Source organism: Pipistrellus hanaki, assembly GCF_964339955.1.
Source record: "Pipistrellus hanaki genome assembly, chromosome: 3".
Taxonomy (NCBI): domain Eukaryota; kingdom Metazoa; phylum Chordata; class Mammalia; order Chiroptera; family Vespertilionidae; genus Pipistrellus; species Pipistrellus hanaki.
In genome coordinates this window covers 203,164-221,121 of record NC_140505.1, presented here as the reverse complement: position 1 = coordinate 221,121, position 17,958 = coordinate 203,164, and the positions used below count along the sequence as shown (strand labels likewise).

The window sequence follows — 17,958 nt, the reverse complement described above, 5'->3', positions numbered from 1 at the left end:
TTACAAACTCAGAGACATAAAGTGACTTCACAGGAATGTCTGAAATTAAAAACCTTTCATTAAAAAGCAGTTTATGGTGGAGAGTAACGTCCTTGGACAGTATGTTCCCTGACAAGATCAACTTCCATGTTTATTGAGCCTGTTGTCTTTGGCATCTAAGATAATGCACCTGTGGCATGTGGGTCCCTTGTAACTTCCCATTTTTAAGACCCATCAGAGCACAAGCAATGTGCCTGGGTGGCAGAAAGACCATAAATTTCTTCGTTGTCATTGTCATCATGGGAACTGTTAACTGTTACCTGTCCTGCACCCACCAAAGTATGTGTCTATCCTCTTACTTTGTATCCAATCCCAGGGCCTTCCCCAGTGAGCTTCCTCCCCACCCCCTCTAATCTATCACCAGTGGAGAACCAGGAACACACCTCCATCCCCTCCTTTGACTGTAATGTGTAAAACAAGGTGAAAAACCACCAATCTCTGGAGCATTGTCCCAATCCATTAAATCTCTGTTTCCCGGCCATTGTCCTCAGTTTGGCTCAAATAAACTCACAAAGAATTCTTTACTGGTTTGAATGTTTTCTATGTTAAGAGCTCTGTAGGTTGTGTCTGGCCTCTCTGTGCCAGGGCAGATGGGCAAGAGCGGCACAGGTGGAATGGCACATCCCCAGGCCGGGACCGTGGGGTCTCACCCTCGGGCATGCATCCAGTCCCCAGATGGAGGAGAGTTCCCGGGAGGGGTGTGCTCTGAGTCTGACAGAGTAGACTACAGGTTGGTGCCTCCCAATGGAAGAGTCTACCTGCACTTGGCATTTAACTGCCCTCCTGCTACATGGGAAAGGTCAAGGGTTACAACCCCAGCATGTTGGAGGGTTGAATACGTTCATGTCTAGAAAGTAGTCAACAGAGGAGAGGGTTATGCAGTGGCGCCCATTCCCACTACTCTCATTGTCGTTCTTTTCATAACCCAAGGGCATGGTTGTGGTCAGGTCCCTAAGTGACACATCAATTGGCAGGAAATACCAAATGGGCCTGTGGGGTAGATCCCTATTGGAATCCAGGGTCCTCAGGGCGTGGTGACCACCAGGGGGCATGGTGAGCACAGTCCTGAGTGACCTCAGCCCAGGAGACACCCACAGGCAGAAGCCAACTGAGCTAAAGCACCTCTTAGGTCTTCCCTGCTGTTGGCTTCATTCACAAAATCAATCATGTGTTGCAAACAACAGACCACACTGACCCCAACCCACAGAAAACCAGTTGCCTGGACTCCACTTCCGCACAGATGTAAGGATTGCTGACTGTTGGTATTCTGTTGGCTGTTGTAACCACCCCTGCATTCTTTACCTTTGTTTCCATACAGAATTACTGGTAGCTCTGCATGGCTCAGTGGTTGAGCTTTGACCTATGAACCAGGAGGTCAGGGTCCATTCTAGCTCAGGGAACAAGCCTGGGTTGTGGGCTCAATCCCCATTGGGGGACATGCAGCAGGCATCAGATTAATGATTCTCTCTCAACAATGATGTTTCTATCTCTCTTTCCTTCCTCCTTCCTCTCTGAAATCAATAAGTGTATATATATATATATATATATATATATATATATATATATATATATATGGAAAAAATCTGCTAATTCACATGTAGATACAGATAAACAGCCTGCTGGCTTCAAGCAATGATTTTCAACTGGTAAATTTGTGGCTGCACAAATTCTCACAACATGCAATGCTGACTCTTTATCCAGGGCACTGACCTCCTTCCCTTCCATTTTCCACTAAAACAATGCCAGCCACCATCACAGCAATAGCTGTCTGCTGCCCATGAATCAAACTATGTCTGTTTTTGTCAGATTGGCCCAATATGGATGTTTTGGTGTGCTGCAGAAGCTGAGGAGTTCGTGTGTGCCTGGACATGAAAAAGGTTGACAGTCACTGCCATGAAGGACTGCAGGAGCCAACCTCAAAGGAAGCCGACCCAGCCTGCAGGCGTTTTGGCTCCAGGGGAGTTGACCACCTTGGAGGAAAGCCAGAGCCTCCTGGACTGGGTGCCAGGTATTTAAGGGAGCAGACGATGCTGACTGGCACACAGCACCATGGTCTTCCCTGGTTCTGCTTTCCTCTTCCTGCTCATACACCCCTGCTGCCCTCACATGTTAGGATGGTCCTTGTGCCCTGGCCAGTGGCTCAGTTGCTTAGAGCCTAGTCCTGTACTCCTAAGGTTCTGGTCTGATTCCCAGGCCGGGCACATTCCTGGGGGCCATTTCCATTCCTGGTCATGGTGCATATGGGAGGTGGCTGATGGATGTGTCTCCCTTTCTCTCTCTAGAATCAATGGAATCATGTCCTGGGGTGAGGATTGAAAAACACAAATCATGCTTATTAAACACTCACTCTCCCACTTCCCCCGGCCCATGGCCCCCACCATGCACTTCCTGTCTCTGAATTTGTTGATCACAAGAATGTCTTCTATGTGGAATCCTAGAGCATGTGTGCTTCTGTGAGGGGCTTATTTCGCTCTTCATGGTTCCTCCTGGCGGATCCGTGCTGTTGCCCGGGCCACAGTGTCCCTCTTCCAAGGCTGAATAGCATTGCAGTGCACTTGGCAAAAACCAGGTCAGTGGTAATTTTACATTCAGAGTTATCTCTCCTGACTGACCGCCCTTGCTGCTCTCCATTTGCACCCTCTTTCTACCCTTAGGGCAGGTCTCCTAGAGGGAGAAGATGAAGTTGTGAGTGGGCGCGAGTATTTCCACCCCACCTCCTGAGTGCGTGACAAGCCTCTGATCGCTTTCCCAGACCTGGAAATCGGACAGGGCTTCTCCCTGGGATGTGACCACTCAGGATTGGTCACATTGAAAGTCATGACTGACTTTCTTGCCTGAGGCAGCTGCAAGCCGGGATCTGCACAAGGGACTCAGGAGAGCCAGCTGGGGAGTCCGGGCACCTGGCTAAAAAGCAAGGTCTCACAGGTGTGCCCAGAACTGCCACTCAGGATTAGGGCCTTGTGATATCTTAGCCAGAGGGGCCCCGGCAATTACCCCGGAGAGTTTCTGCATCTCGGGGAGACTTGGGGCCTCTACCAAGTGCCAACAGGAAGTGGGCAGGACCCTGACCAGTTCCACTCCACCAGCAGCCCAGAGGGTCCGTAGTCTGGGTCAGGCCTTGGCTACAAGCTGCTGTGTAATGCAGGGCTTCTGGTTAGGGCATCTTTATGTTGATAATTTGCTCTTTTAACCCGCAGGTGAGGATATTTTTTCCATTGACATTTATTTTTTTTAAATATATTTTATTGATTTTTTACAGAGAGGAAGAGAGAGGGATAGAGAGCTAGAAACATCGATGAGAGAGAAACATCGACCAGTTGCCTCCTGCACACCCCCCAATCGGGATGTGCCTGCAACCAATGCACATGCCCCCGACCAGAATCAAACCTGGTAACTTCAGTCCACAGACTGACGCTCCATCCACTGAGCCAAACTGGTTTTGGCATTTTTTCCATTGACATTTAGAGCAGGTGTCACCAAATGGTGGTCCATGAGGTCTGAAAGGTTGGTGACTGCTGCTTTAGAAAGAGAGTGTGGAAGGTCGGGAGAAGGGGGGGAGAAAGAGAGAGAGAGGGAGAGAGAAACTTTGATGTGAGAGAGACACATCAACTGGTTTCCTCGTGCATGTGCCCCAATTGGGGCTGAGGATTGAACCTGCTACCAAGGTATGCGCCGGTGACGGGGAATTGAAGCTCAGACCCTCTGGTCTGTTGGTCACGCTCTAACCACGGAGAAAGCCAAGCCTGGTGGTACCTCTAAGTTAAGGAAACAGCTGTCCTTTCCATGTCTGTAGCAGCCTCTCCATCACTATTTCCTTCTTCACAGGAGAAGCAGGCCCAACAGGTGAAGCAGGTCATGCTCTGCTTTATTTATTCAACCAATAATAGCAACAGCATTTTCACGGGACACCTTGGCAGGAGCTGGTTTTTGATGACAGCCACCTGTAGGCCGGGCTGCACGTGTAGGCGGGCTGTCAGCCCTGAGAGCAAAACCTGCAGGAGGCCGGGGCGGGAATAAGCCTGGCTCAAGGGGGTCACCAGGCCAGGAGGTGGGTGCATGGGTTTCCCTCTGCTGAGGGAGATCAACAACCAGGTGTCAGCAATCAACCCACCAGGTCACACAGAGTGAGACAGAGGAGCTGCAGGACACAGGGCACACGGTGTTCATGGGGAGCGTTGAGTGTTAACACACATGCCCCACGTAGCTCTTAACTGGCCAGACATGCCTTTGAGTTACTGAGTTGTTCTTTAAGGTGCTAGTGCCTTGGAAATGTCCGAGTATCTCCGGTTCCTCCTTCGTTGGCCCCTTTATCCCTAGTTGCCTATTGAGTGTGCAGAGATCCTCCCTGTGGGGACCTCTTGAGCAGGAGGGGGTGGCTGTCTGTGGCCTCCACACCACATGCCTGTGCCCTTCACGTGTGGGTTTGTGGGAAGCCCGTGTGTGGTTGGGGAGTTGTAGTGACGTGGAGGCCATACCGCTGGGGCTACAAGGAAGCCTCTCTGCCTCCAGATGAGCCTCCGGGTGTCCCCACCCTCAGGGATGTGGCTATGGTCTGGGCTGAGCCAGGCTTGGGCATGCCCCCTGCTCTTCCTTTTCCCTCCTTCCCTGCCTGGTGAAATCCACGTATGTTAGTGGCTGTGTCTTTCTGACTCACCTCGGATAAATCGGAGGGTGGTGTTGGTGTTGGCCAATGGCGGAGAATGTTCCTGCCGAAGCAAAGGAGGGAGAGCAGCCTTCCCTGGAGAAACTGCTTCCTCAGGTTCCATGAAACAGCTGCTCCGCTTTTCCCTAAAGGAGGGGACTCATAGGACAGGTTACTGGTCTCTGTTGCCCAAGACCCCTTGTAATGGGCTTCTGAGCCATCCACACCCAGGTTTCCTGGGCATAAGCCTCTTCTCCAGAACTTCTCCAGAACCCCATCAGAACTCCCAGCCAGGCAAGGAAGTGGGGGAATTGACAGACAGAGCAGTGGAAGTGCCAACTCAGGGCACCTGCCAGAGCTCACCCCCAGCTGGATGGGAAGTGTGTCCATCTGACACACAGACACAGGTGAGCCACAGGAGGGGCTGCTTGTTAGCATTTCCCTGACTGAGTCACACCCCGCAGATCTGTCACTAGGTGTGTAACCCTCTCCCCTATAAATAGGGAGGCACATTGGCCTCTGCAAGCCTGTGGCTCCACCTACAAGCCTCCTGCTCCTCCTTCTGCACTTGCCCAGCCTGGTAGTCAACATGAGGCTCTTCTACATCTTGCTGCTGCCTCTCAGTCTGCTCTTTGCCCAGGTGGGCACAGGTGAGCTGGGGACCAGGGGGCACTCTGCTCGGGGCCGGTACCAGGAGAAGGGATCTGTGAGGAGAGCTGGTGACACTGTGTCTTGTCCAGGTCGTCATTTTGTCAGAGAGATATGATGAGTTGACTCCAGTTATGCCTCAGGGTGCCCATCTCGAAAGTAGGTCTGAAAGTTTTTTTAAAAAATATATATATTTTATTGATTTTTTTACAGAGAGGAAGGGAGAGGGATAGAGAGCCAGAAACGTTGATGAAAGAGAAACATCGACCAGCTGCCTCCTGCACACCCCCCACCCGGGATGTGCTCACAACCAATGTACATGCCCTTGACCGGAATCGAACCTGGGACCTTTCAGTCCACAGACCGATGCTCTACCACTGAGCCAAACCAGTTTCGGCGGTATGAAAGTTTTCTAATGAGGAGGCGTTAATGTGTGTGGTTGGAACCTGCTCAGTGCAGATTATTTCTTAAACAGATGTGAGTATTGGTGGGACAGAGCAGGTATGTTATGGTGACAGTGTGTAGCTGAGGAACATTATTTGGAAACGTACTGGGTGGTCTGCACAGCTGTCTGTGCAGAAGGAAACCTATTTATAGCCCTGCTGCTCATCCTCAGCTTTGGCTTGGCCTCAGAGGGCACAGACCTCAGGCAGAGGGCATAAACCTCAGAGGGAGAGTACTGGCATAGTATGAGCAGCCTCAGAGGTCAATGTGGGGGGGGGAAGGGCAGTTCCTGGGAGGGCACTGTCTCTGAGGTGCTCTGCCAAGGGCTGTATTTCTGTGTCACCAAGTGTCCTGCTGTCACGTTGGCTGTGAGCCAGGACCCTGACATGTCTTCTTTGACTCTTTAGGTTCCTGCCTTCTTGAGGGTCTGAGGGGAAGTGCTTCCTCTCCGACTGCCCGGAAAGAACTCTGGAAGATGGCAGCTACAACAGAAGGAACAGCAGGTGTTGTGTCTGAGTTGGAGACATGGGGGAGACAAATCCACAGAAACTACTCATAAGCTTTGTTTTCTCACAAGAAAATATTTTTTTTAAAGCATGGCTCCTTAGACCCACATGAACCCTGTGTCTCCTTTCTGAGGAGGTGAGGAAAGTAGGTTAGAAGCCAGACACGCCAGCCTGCTCAGCCTGCAAGCTCAGGACGAGGGGTGAGCATTGCTGTCAGTTCCTGCATCTGCACCCCATCTCCAGATGGCCCTCTAATTACCCCTGAAGGATTCACCTGTCCAGACTGCTGACGCCCAATTTGCAGGTTATCGAACATGACTGCACCTCCTGGCACCCACCTTCCAGCCCTGCACCCCTCACCTGAACTCCTCTCAGGGTCACTCCACTATCCCGGGTGTGAAAGGTTCCGAGTACAGAATCCCTGCCTCAGAGCCAATGATGTTAAATCTCCCCATCAGCTTCAGAACCCACTTCTGGACACGTCCGTGCCCTCAACTGATGAACCCACACAGGTGTGGGCTGGCCAGGAAGGTGGGCTTGGCTTGGCATGAGGTGGCCAGACCAGGTGTGGGAGGAGTGACCCATGAAGGAGTGCATCCAGTCTGTCTAGCTTTTTCTGGAAGAACAGACTCTGAGAACTCAAAGAAAGCTGGAGGGCTTCCTGGAGGAAGGCACGGAAAATGGCCTGGACTGGCTCCTGGTGTGCATGGGAGTCCCTCCAGGCTCTGCTGATCAGTTTCCTCATTTAGACTGGAGACTGTCTGCAGGAAGAGATGAACCACAGAACTTATATGCATACCATGGAGCCAGTGAACGAAATTGGTGCACCTTCTAAGCACTGAGAGTCAGGAGGCTGTGTTGGGTACAGGGACGTGTCTTAGCAAATTCTCCATGCTCCTGCCTGGCACCTTCTGCTGGGTCCTTTGGTCCCCTGTCTGCTCGAAGCCCAGCTCCTGTTACCACCACTCGCAGGAGCTGAGGACACCAACCTCACTTACACTTGCTGATGGCTTGCAGCAATGGGGGCCAGCACCTGCAGTGGCTGGGAGCAGGGTTGGCACTATCAGTGGGTGGGAATGGTGGCTGCTGCCCCGATAACCCCTCAGGAGCAGAGGAGGTGGAGAAGCCCTGATGGGCATTAGGGACTGTCTGCTGCCACTTGCACTCACTGACAGCGCCAAACAATTGAGGCCTGTTCTGGGTGCTGCAGCTGGTGTGACTGGTGGCTCCAGCTATCAGCAGTTGCAAGCAGGGTGGGTGGCACAAGAGGTGGGAGTGCACGGCAGGATGGCAGTGAGCATAAGCAAAGAATCATCTTTATCTACCAGAGGCTCACTCCAATGGCAGAGATTGGCGCCCACTTTGGTTGGTGCCTCTGCTCACTTGTTCCATCTTTCCATCTCAGCTGATGCCCACCATGTTCTCCTCGTGTCCCCTGTTGATCAGCGCATGTCATAGCGGCTGGTTGTTTTTTGTTCTTGTATTTTGACTATTTGCATATTAGGGTTTTATATAGAGAAACTAGAGGCCTGATGCATGGAAATGCATGGACTCGAGTAAGGGTCCTTCAGCCCAGCCTGCCCCCTCTCACAGTCTGGGAGCCCTCAGGGGCCAGGCAACCCCATGATCAAGAGAAGGCATTGCCCCCATCACACCTCTGCTGCTGCCACTGCAAGCCTCAGCCATCCCTGGTTACCTGAACCTCGGGTGGCCCTTGGCTGCTGGGCAGTTGTCATCTGAGGCTTGCCTGTGCCTTGGGCCACTGGGTGGCTTGGGGGAAGAGAGAACTGTGTGCTGCCATCTTGTGGCTGTGGGCATCACCATCTTTGAGGGCATGGCAGTTAATTAGCATATTCCCTCTTTATTGGCTGTGGGCATTGCCATGTTTGATGGCAAGGCAACCCATTAGCATATTCCCCTCTTATTGGCTGTGGGTACCACCATCTTTGTGATGCCATTGAGGGTCAATGAGCATATTCCCACTTTATTAGATAGGATAATTTATACTTTTATAGTATTTTATAGTATTATCTATACTAATAAAAGAGAAAAATGCTAATTGACTGTACCTTCACTATACCCACAGCCAATCAGGAGTGATATGCAAATTAATCCAACAAAGATGGAGGGTAAATTTGCATATGCAGGAGGGGTGGGCAGTGTCTGATGCTGCTGCAGGGTCCAGTCTACCACCAGGGACTGGGCAGGCCAGGCAGCTTGTGCCTGACAACACATGCAGTGTCCAGGCCACCATTGGAATGGACAGGCCCTGTGGGAAGTGCCTGATGCTGCCCGTGGGGTCCAGGCCACCATCGGGGACAGGGAAGGCCTGGCAGGTAGTGCCTGACACAACCAGCTGGGTCAAGGCCACCATCAGTAACCGGCAGGCAGAGGTGGGGGTTGGGGGTAGTGCCTGATGCCACCTGTGGGGTCTAGGCAGCCATCAGGGTTGGGCAGGCAGGTGGACAGTGCCTGATGCCACCTGCAGGGTCCAGCCTGCAATCGGAAACCAGGAAGGCTGAGTGGACAGTTCCAGATACCACCCATGGGGTCCAGACCTCTATCGGGACCGGGCAGGCACGGTGGGCAGCTCCTGACGCCACCTGCGGGGTCCAGTCCATGGGGTCCAGGCAGCCATTGGTAACCAGGCAGGCCTGGGGCCAGTGCCTGATGCAGTCTGCGGGATCCAGGCAGCATCTGGGTCCGGGCAGGCCATGTCTGCTGAGCTTGATGCTGCCCTCTGGGTTGAGGCTGCCATCGGGGACCCAGATAGGCAGTGGTGGCCAGGGTCTCTGGGATCACTGTCTACACTTGGCTGCCTGTGGACACAGGTGGAGCATTTTAATGAAAATGGGATGCCTGTGCCCCAGCTCACCATGCCCAGTCCCTGGACACAGAGAGGGAAGTGGGTAGTTAGCAGGCACCAGGGCTTGGAAGGGACTGGGAGGAACCTGCAGGCATGCTACTGGGAAGAGGTGCTGAAACATGATGATGCAGAGGACTGGCTGATGGAGGTGTGCAAAGGTGCAGATGAGGCGGCTCTTGCTGGCACTGAGCTTGAAAAGCGCATGGACAGCCTGATGGACTAAATCACCTTTCTGAAAAAGGTGCAAGAAGAGGAGATCACCGAGCTGCAGGTGCAGATCCAGTATGCTCATATCTCCATGGAGATGGACATGTTCTCCAAGTCCAGCCTCTCTGCAGCACTCAAAGGTATCAGTGCCCAGTAGGAGAAGCTGGCTTCCAAGGACATGCAGAATGCAGAAGAATGGTACAAGAGCTGCTCACCATGCTGACTGAGAGCACTGCCAAGAACACCTACGGGGTGTGCATGGCCAAGGAGGAGGTGTCTGAAAGCCGCCACCTGCTCAAGGCCAAGACCCTGGAGATCAAAGCATGCCGGTGCATGAATAGTGCTCTGGGAAAGCAGCTGCGAGAGCTGGAGGATAAGCAGAACTCTGACATTAGTGTTCTGCATGACACAATCAACAAATTAGAAAATAAGTTGAGTACTACAAAAAATGAAATGGCAAGATATTTAAAAGACTACCAGGACCTTCTCAATGTGAAGATGGCTTTGGACATTGACATTGCAGCTTACAGGAAACACTTGGAAGGTGAGGAGACCCAGCTCAGTTTCATCAGCGTGGGAAGCATAGCCAGCAGCTACTACCAGAGTTCCGAGGTCTTTGGTCGATATGCCTACGGTGGTTTACAAACTAGCTCCTACTTGATGTCTGCTCGCTCCTTCCCTTCTTCTTCTTCTTCTTCTTTTTTTTTTTTTTTTTTAATATATTTTATTGATTTTGTACAGAGAGGAAGGGAGAGAGATGGAGAGCTAGAAACATCGATGAGAGAGAGTCATCGATCAGCTGCCTCTTGCACACCCCCTACTGGGGATATGCCCGCAACCAAGGCACATGCCCTTGACCGGAATCGAACCCGGGACCCTTCAGTCCCCAAGCCGATGCTCTATCCATTGAGCCAAACCGGTCTCGGCGTCGCTCCTTCCCTTCTTAATACACCAGCCACATTCAGGAGGAACAGATCAAAGTGAAGGAGACCATTAGAAACTAAGGATGAACCCCCCTCTGAAGGAGAAGCTGAAGAGGAGGAGAAGGAGAAGAAGGTGGCTGATGAAGAGAAAGGAAAGAGGAAGAAGGTGCCAAGGAAGAATTTGAGGATGCAAAGTAGGAAGAAGAAGGAGGTGAAGGTGAAAGAGAAGATGCCGGAGAAACTGAGGATGAGAAGAAAGATGAAGGTGCTGGGGAGGAGCAAGCAACCAAGAAGAAAGATTGAGGCCCCCCCCCCCTTCCTTAATTATTTCAGGAATAATCCTCCTGAAACCAGGTCAACCCCGTCACCAACCAAGTGGTTGAGTTCCCGATACTATATGAATTAAGAAGTCAATATATATATAACATTCTGAGGTGACTCAGGTTGGACATTAAATGTTGTGTTATGACTTTTCTCCTTATGCAGAGTATCTGTTTGCTTGCACAGTGGTTTCCTGGCTTGCTGCCAGCCTGTGCATAGTACACGCTTATGAGTTCAGGATCTATGACAATGTGAATAATTCAGATTTTTGAAATAAAAACATGAATACATGTTTGGCTCAGTGGTAGAGCGTCGGTCTGCGGACTGAAAGGTCCCGGGTTCAATTCTGATCAAGGGCATGTACCTTGGTTGCGGGCACATCCCGGGAAGGGGGTGTGCAAGAGGCAGCTGGTCGATGTTTCTCTCTCATTGATGTTTCTAGCTCTCTATCTCTCTCCCTTCCTCTCTGTAAAATAGCAATAAAATATATTTAAAAAACAAACAAACAAAAAAACATGAATACATGAATTCACTGATGTTAATGTTAAACTTCATGGAAAAAATAGTCCTTCAAATCTTTGGTAGTTAGAAATTAAAGACTTCAAATCATGTGCAATAAACAGTAAATAAAGTTACACTGAATGACAAAAAAAAAATACATTAGGGGCCAGGAAATGTTCAAAGAACTGGGGAACCATTCCCACATCAGGAAGGGAAGTTACAGGGTGTATATTATTGCTATGAATACAGTATTTTCTACTAAATACAACATATACAATGTAATGTATTAGATGCCTTCTTATCACATGAATTATGTGTTCTCATAGAGTAATACTGGTACATATGTTATAGTTATGGCAGTATGTCATATTCTATCTATATCAATAAAAAGGGTAATATGCTAATTAGACACGAGACCTTCCAGAAATCCTTCAGACAAAGCCATGGTGGAGGGGCCAAAGCAGAGGCGGTTAGGTGTGATCAGGCCAGGAGGGGAAGGCAGTTGGGGGTGATCAGGATGCCGGGGGGAGCAGTTGGGGGCAATCTGGCCAGCAGGCAGAGTGGTTAGGGGTGATCAAGCAGGCAGGCCAGTGAGTGGTTGGGAGCCAGCAGTCCCGGATTGCGAGTTTAGGCCTGATCCCACAGGGCTCTCAGATTGGAGAGGATGCAGGCCAGGCTGAGATACACACACACACACACACACACACACACACACACGCACGCACGAATTTTGTGCACTAGGCCACTAGTTATTAATGATCAGTAAGATTCTCTGCCACTTCAAATGAACTGTGAACTGGCTATTCTAAGAACTATGTACCACGTGTGAGAGCTGGGAGCACGTGGCTGGGGTGTATTGTGGCCACTCAAGGGACATGTTAGACAGACAGACAGATTGCAGAGCCTCCCCCTTGGGGCTCCTATCAGGTCTATTCTGAGGAGGTGGGTGCACAGGCTGTCCCGATGGGCTGCCCACATTGGAAATGGGTTCTTAAGAACAAAGCAAACCAAGAGGTTCTTGGAAAACACCAAAGTCATGACAGACAGAAAGGCTTGGGGGGAAATCCTCTAAGGACCAGAGAGAGACTAGGGACAGGTGTGGACCTGTTTGGATTTGGGAGATTTTAAAAAGTTGTGAAGAGTTTGGGGGATAATTTGTAAATGTGAACTTGAACGCACAATATTATTGGGTCCGTGTTCCATTTCTAAGGTGTTCTTGGGGAAAGGGACTATTGTCGATCCTGGTGGTGGTAGTTGCACAGATATATACAAGTGCACAGCAGAACAGAACTCTACACCAGTGGTCAGCAAACTGTGGCTCGTGAACCACATGCAGCTCATGAGCCACGGTTTGCCGCTCTGTTGACTAAAGAGTTTGCCGACCACTGACCTCAATTCCAATAATTACAGGCTGTTGTTGTTCCTTGTGATTAAGCCCCTATCCCAGTGGTCGACAAACTCATTAGTCAACAGAGTGGCAAACCACAGCTCTCGAGTTGCAGTTTGCAGATGACTGCTCTTTGCCAACAAGTTAATTTTACTGTGAGATAGTGTTTAAATAAAATGTATAATTAGAAGAAACAAAAATAAAAATCATAAAATGTCCCCTGTTCTAGTACGAGAGAGAAACCAGGTGGCAGGTAGCTGTGACTTGTGTGAGGTTACCCAGGGCCAGGGGCACATGAGTCAGCCTTGGCCTCCACAGCCCCTTCTGGGTCTTCCCACCAGACCCCTCACCTAACCCCCGTAGCCCCTCCAGCTCCAGTCCTGCCTTCCCCAGAGCCAAGAGACTGCCAGCCTCTAGCCTCCCTTGGGGGCAGTGGGAGGGGTGGGGGTGGGTTCTGGCAGGAACTGGTGGGGCTTGCTGATGGGATGGCCCTCAGGGACTGGTTTTTCCTCTTTAGGGTCAGCACCCGGCCGCACACCCATAAGGAGCAGGTATATGACTCATCGCCGTGAGTTTCTGGCACGCTTCCAGCTGCCTTGTTCCCACACAGCTCACATTAAAATTCACCCCACAGGCAACTACCAGGCAAGTGCACTCTGCTTCTGAGGGTGGAAAGCAGGCCCTGAGTCCAGAGCCTCAGAGAGTCTGCCAGGCTTGGGTCTGAGGTTCTGGGGGGAAAAGGCCAAGCTCTGGGCAGCACCACACCCCCAGGCCAATGGGAGTGGCCAGATCCCGGCTCCTGGAGAGGGGGGGACTAGGTCCGTGAGCCCCCTCGACCCCTCGCCTTTTGCCTGTGACTCCCAATCAACCCCTTCGCTCTCTGATTTAGTGTCCGCATCTGATGTTCCTATCAAACATGTGACTGTGTGGGGCTGGGCTGTCTGTCTCTGCTTCTCCCTCCCAGGAGCACTGTGTTACACAGAAGCTTGTGGCCTAGGTTTGACCCAGACCATAGACCCTCTGGGCTGCTGGTGGGATAGAAAAAGGCCAGGGTCCTGCCCACTTCCTGTTGGCACTTGGTAGAGGCCCCAAGTCTCCCCGAGATGCAGAAACTCTCCAGGGTAATTACTGGGGCCCCTCTGGTTCAGATATCATGAGGCCCCAATCCTGAGTGGCAATTCTGGGCACACCTGTGAGACCTTGCTTTTCAGTCAGGTGCCCGGACTCCCCAGCTGGCTCTCTTGAGTCCCTCATGCAGATCCCGGCGTGCAGCTGCCTCAGGCGAGGAAGTTGGTCACGACTCTCCATGCGACCTTTCCCGAGCGGTCACATCCCAGGGAGGAGCCCTGTCCGACCTTCAGGTCTGGGAAAGCGATCAGAAGCTTGTCACACACTTGGGAGGTGGGATGGAAATACCAGCACCTGCTCACATCTTCATCTTCGCCCTCTAGGAGACCTGCCCTAAGGGTAGAAAGAGGGTATGGTTGGAGAGCAGTGAGAGCAGTCAGTCAAAAGAGATTGCCCTGAAGGTAGAGTTACCACCGACCTGGTTTCTGCCAAATGCACTGCAATGCTATTTGGCCTTGGAAGAGGAACACTGTGACCCGGGCAACAGCACGGATCTGCCAGGAAGAACCATGAAGAGCGAAATAAGCCCCTCACAGAAGCACACATGCCCTAGGATTCCACACAGAAGACATTCTTGTGATCAACAAATTCAGAGAGAGGAAGTGCATGGTGGGGGCCATGGCCAGGGGAAGTGGGGGAGTGAATGTTTAATAAGCATGATTTTTGTTTTTCAATCCTCACCCCAGGACATGTTTCCATTGATTCTAGAGAGAGAGAGAGGGAGACACATCTATCAGCCACCTCCCATATGCACCCCGACCAGGAATGGAAACTGCCACCTACGGATGTGCCTGGCCTGGGAATCAGACCAGAACCTTAGGAGCACAGGACCAGGCTCCAAGCAGCTGAGCCACCAGCCAGGGCACAAGGACCATCCTAACATGTGAGGGCAGCAGGGGTGTATGAGCAGGAAGAGGAAGGCAGAACCAGGGAAGCCCATGGTGCTGTGTACCAGTCAGCACCGTCTCCTCCGGTAAACACCTGGCACCCAGTCCAGGATGCTCTGGCTTTCCTCCAAGGTGATCAACTCCCCTGGAGCCAAAACACCTGCAGGCTGTGTCGGCTTCCTTTGAGGTTAGTTCCTGCAGTCCTTTTGTGCAGTGAATGTCAACCATTTTCATCTCCAGGCACACATGAACCCTCAGCAGCTAGGATTGTTTTACTGGACAAAGGTAAAGGAGGTCAGTGCCCCTGGCTAAAGAGTCAGCATTGCATGTTGTAAGAATTCCTGCAGCCACACCAGTTGAAAATCATTGCTTGAAGCCAGCAGGCTGTTTATCTGTATCTACATGTGAATTAGCAGATGTTCTTTGTTGATTTTAGAGAGGAAAGGAGAGGGGAAGAGAGATAGAAACATCAATGTTGAGAGAGAATCATTGATCTGCCTGCTGCATGCCCCCCACTGGGTATTGAGCCCACAACCCAGGCTTGTGCCCTGAGCTAGAATGGGACCCTGAACTCCTGGTTCATAGGTCAAAGCTCAACCACTGAGCCATGCAGGGCTACCAGTCATTCTGTATGGAAACAAAGGTAAGGAATACAGGGGTGCTTATAATGGCTGACAGAAAACCAACAGTCAGCAATCACTACACCTGTGGGGAAGTGGAGTCCAGGCAACTGGTTTTCTATCAGTCAGGGTCGGAGTGGTATCACCTGTTTACAGCACACGATTGATTTTGTGAATGAAGCCAACAGCAGGGAAGACCTAAGAGGTGCTCTGGCTCAGTTGGCTTCTGCCTGTGGGTGTCTCCTGGGCTGAGGTCACTCAGGACTGTGCTCACCGCGCCCCCTGGTGGTCACCATGCCCTGAGGACCCTGAGTTCCAGTAGGGATCTACCCCACAGGCCCATTTGGTATTTCCTGCAAATGGATGTGTTACCCAGGGACCTGAACACAACCATGCCCTTGGGTTGTGAAAAGAACGACAATGAGAGTAGTGGGAATGGGCACCAGTGCATAACCCTCTCCTCTGTTGACTCCTTTTTAGACATGAACGTATTAAACCCTCCAACATGCTGGGGTTGTAACCCTTGACCTTTCCCAGGGCAGTTAAATGCCAAGTGCAGGTAGACTCTTCCATTGGGAGGCACCAACCTGTAGTCTACTCTGTCGGACTCAGAGCACACCCCTCCCGGGAACTCTCCTCCATCTGGACACTGGATGCATGCCCGAGGGTGAGACCCCACAGTCCCGGCCTGGGGATGTGCCATTCCATCTGTGCTTCTCTTGCCCATCTGCCCTGGCACAGAGAGGCCAGACACAACTTACAGAGCTCTTAACATAGAAAACATTCAAACCAGTAAAGAATTCTTTGTGAGTTTATTTGAGCCAAACTGAGGACAATGGCCAGGAAACAGAGATTTAATGGATTGGGACAACCTCCAGAGATTGGTGGTTTTTCACCTTGTTTACACATTACAGTCAAAGGAGGGGATGGAGGTGTGTTCCTGGTTCTCCACTGGTGATGGATTAGAGGGGGTGGGGAGGAAGCTCACTGGGGAAGGCCCTGGGATTGGATACAAAGTAAGAGGATAGACACATACTTTGGTGGGTGCAGGACAGGTAACAGTTAACAGTTCCCATGATGACAATGACAACGAAGAAATTTATGGTCTTTCTGCCACCCAGGCACATTGCTTGTGCTCTGATGGGTCTTAAAAAAGGGAACTTACAAGTGACCCACATGCCACAGGTGCATTATCTTAGATGCCAAAGACAACAGGCTCAATAAACATGGAAGTTGATCTTGTCAGGGAACATACTGTCCAAGGACGTGACTCCCCACCATAAACTGCTTTTTAATGAAAGGTTTTTAATTTCAGACCATCCTGTGCGGTCACTTTATGTCTCTGATTTTGCAAGGCTGCCAGGCAGGCCTCCCCTGAGCAGCATGTGGCCCTTTTTCGTCCACAGACCCAAGATGGGCTCTGGGAACAGTGCGGACCTGGGCCTGGGCCTGGCCAGACCCCAGGGAAAGGAGCGTTTCACTTGAAGGAGCTGGTGGAGCCCGAGGCAGGTGCTGCCCACAGAGCCTCTCCACCTGGGGCTCACACTTCAATGAACACTCGAAAAAAACAGCTCCTGCCTCCTGGCAGCATGGCCCCGCAGTCTGTGTGACCTGGAGCCCAGTCTCAGAGAACGTGACCTTGATAGGCAGTCACCAAGGTTGAGTGCGAGTGAGAGACAGGAAAGTGTGTGGGAGTCACCCCCAGACTTTCTGGGGCATGTCAGCCTCCACACAACACAGCAGCTGAAGCATCACGTAGACAAAGGATGGGCCATTGGACGGAGCTAGGAGGTGTCGGCTGCCTGCCCCTTGCCTCCTCTGTTTCCGAGTAAGGCGGCCGGTCACACAAAGTGCTTTCAAGTTCTGCTTCTCTGCACACATGTGAGCCTGTGAAACTGGAACATGGTATCAGGGGGAGACATGTGCCAGCGAGACCTGGCACTGCCCAGCAGGTGTTCAGGTGCCTCCCTTGGCCAATCCCCACTAACCTCAGGACGTCAGACCCTCTTCACTGTTCTTAAGCCCTCCTGCTGCCTTCTCAGTCATGGTCAGGGAAGGGCCTCTTCTCATAGTTGACGGGAACAGGACAGCAAGTGTGCAGTCCAGCCCGGCAAGTGTGGCTCCATGGTTGAGCATCGACCTATAACCAGGAGATCACAGTTCAATTCCCAGTCAGGGCACATGACCAGTTAGTGGGCTGGATCTCCAATTTGGGGTGTGCAGGAGGCAGCCAATCAATTATTCTGTCTCATCATTGATGTTTCTATATTTCTCTCCCTTTCCTCTCCTCTCTGAAATAAATAAAATTATATCTTAAAACAAGAAAAGAAAGGCTGGTGTTGGCCAATCCAGGAGACAGTTACTGCAGAATCGAGGGCGGGAGAGCAGCCTTCCCTGGTGAAACTGCTTCCTCTGGTTCCATGAAACAGCCGCTCTGCTTTTTTCGGGAGGAGGGGACTCCCAGGTGGGCTTGCTGGTCTCTGCTGCTCGAGGCCCCTTGTTACAGGCCATCTGGGCCATTCCTACTCAGGGGCTTGGGCATGGCCCATTCTCCAAAACCCCATCAGAACTCCCAGCCTGTTGGGATACAGGTGGGGTGTGGAAGGGTTGGGATACAGCAGCAGAATCACCAGCTCAGGGCTCAGGACCAAAGTTCACCTCCCCCCACGACAGCTGTATGGGAAGTGTATCCATCAGACATGCAGACACAGGTGAACTACAGGAAGGGCTGCTTGTGAGCATTTCTCTGACTGAGTCACACCTCGAAGATCTGTCCCTGAGGTTGCATAACCCTCTCCCCTATAAATAGGGAGGCACATTGGCCTCTGGAAGCCTTTGG

At 51.4% G+C, this 17,958-nt stretch overlaps 1 pseudogene across 1 annotated transcript; it reads left to right on the top strand.

Annotated features, from left to right (window-relative positions):
• Nucleotides 1-5,270: 5,270 nt before the first annotated feature.
• On the top strand, nucleotides 5,271-10,828 carry LOC311618693 (neurofilament light polypeptide-like; annotated as a pseudogene). The gene is made up of 3 exons: nucleotides 5,271-5,331; nucleotides 8,896-10,047; nucleotides 10,308-10,828. The product of its transcript is annotated as a neurofilament light polypeptide-like (transcript).
• Nucleotides 10,829-17,958: the final 7,130 nt, after the last annotated feature.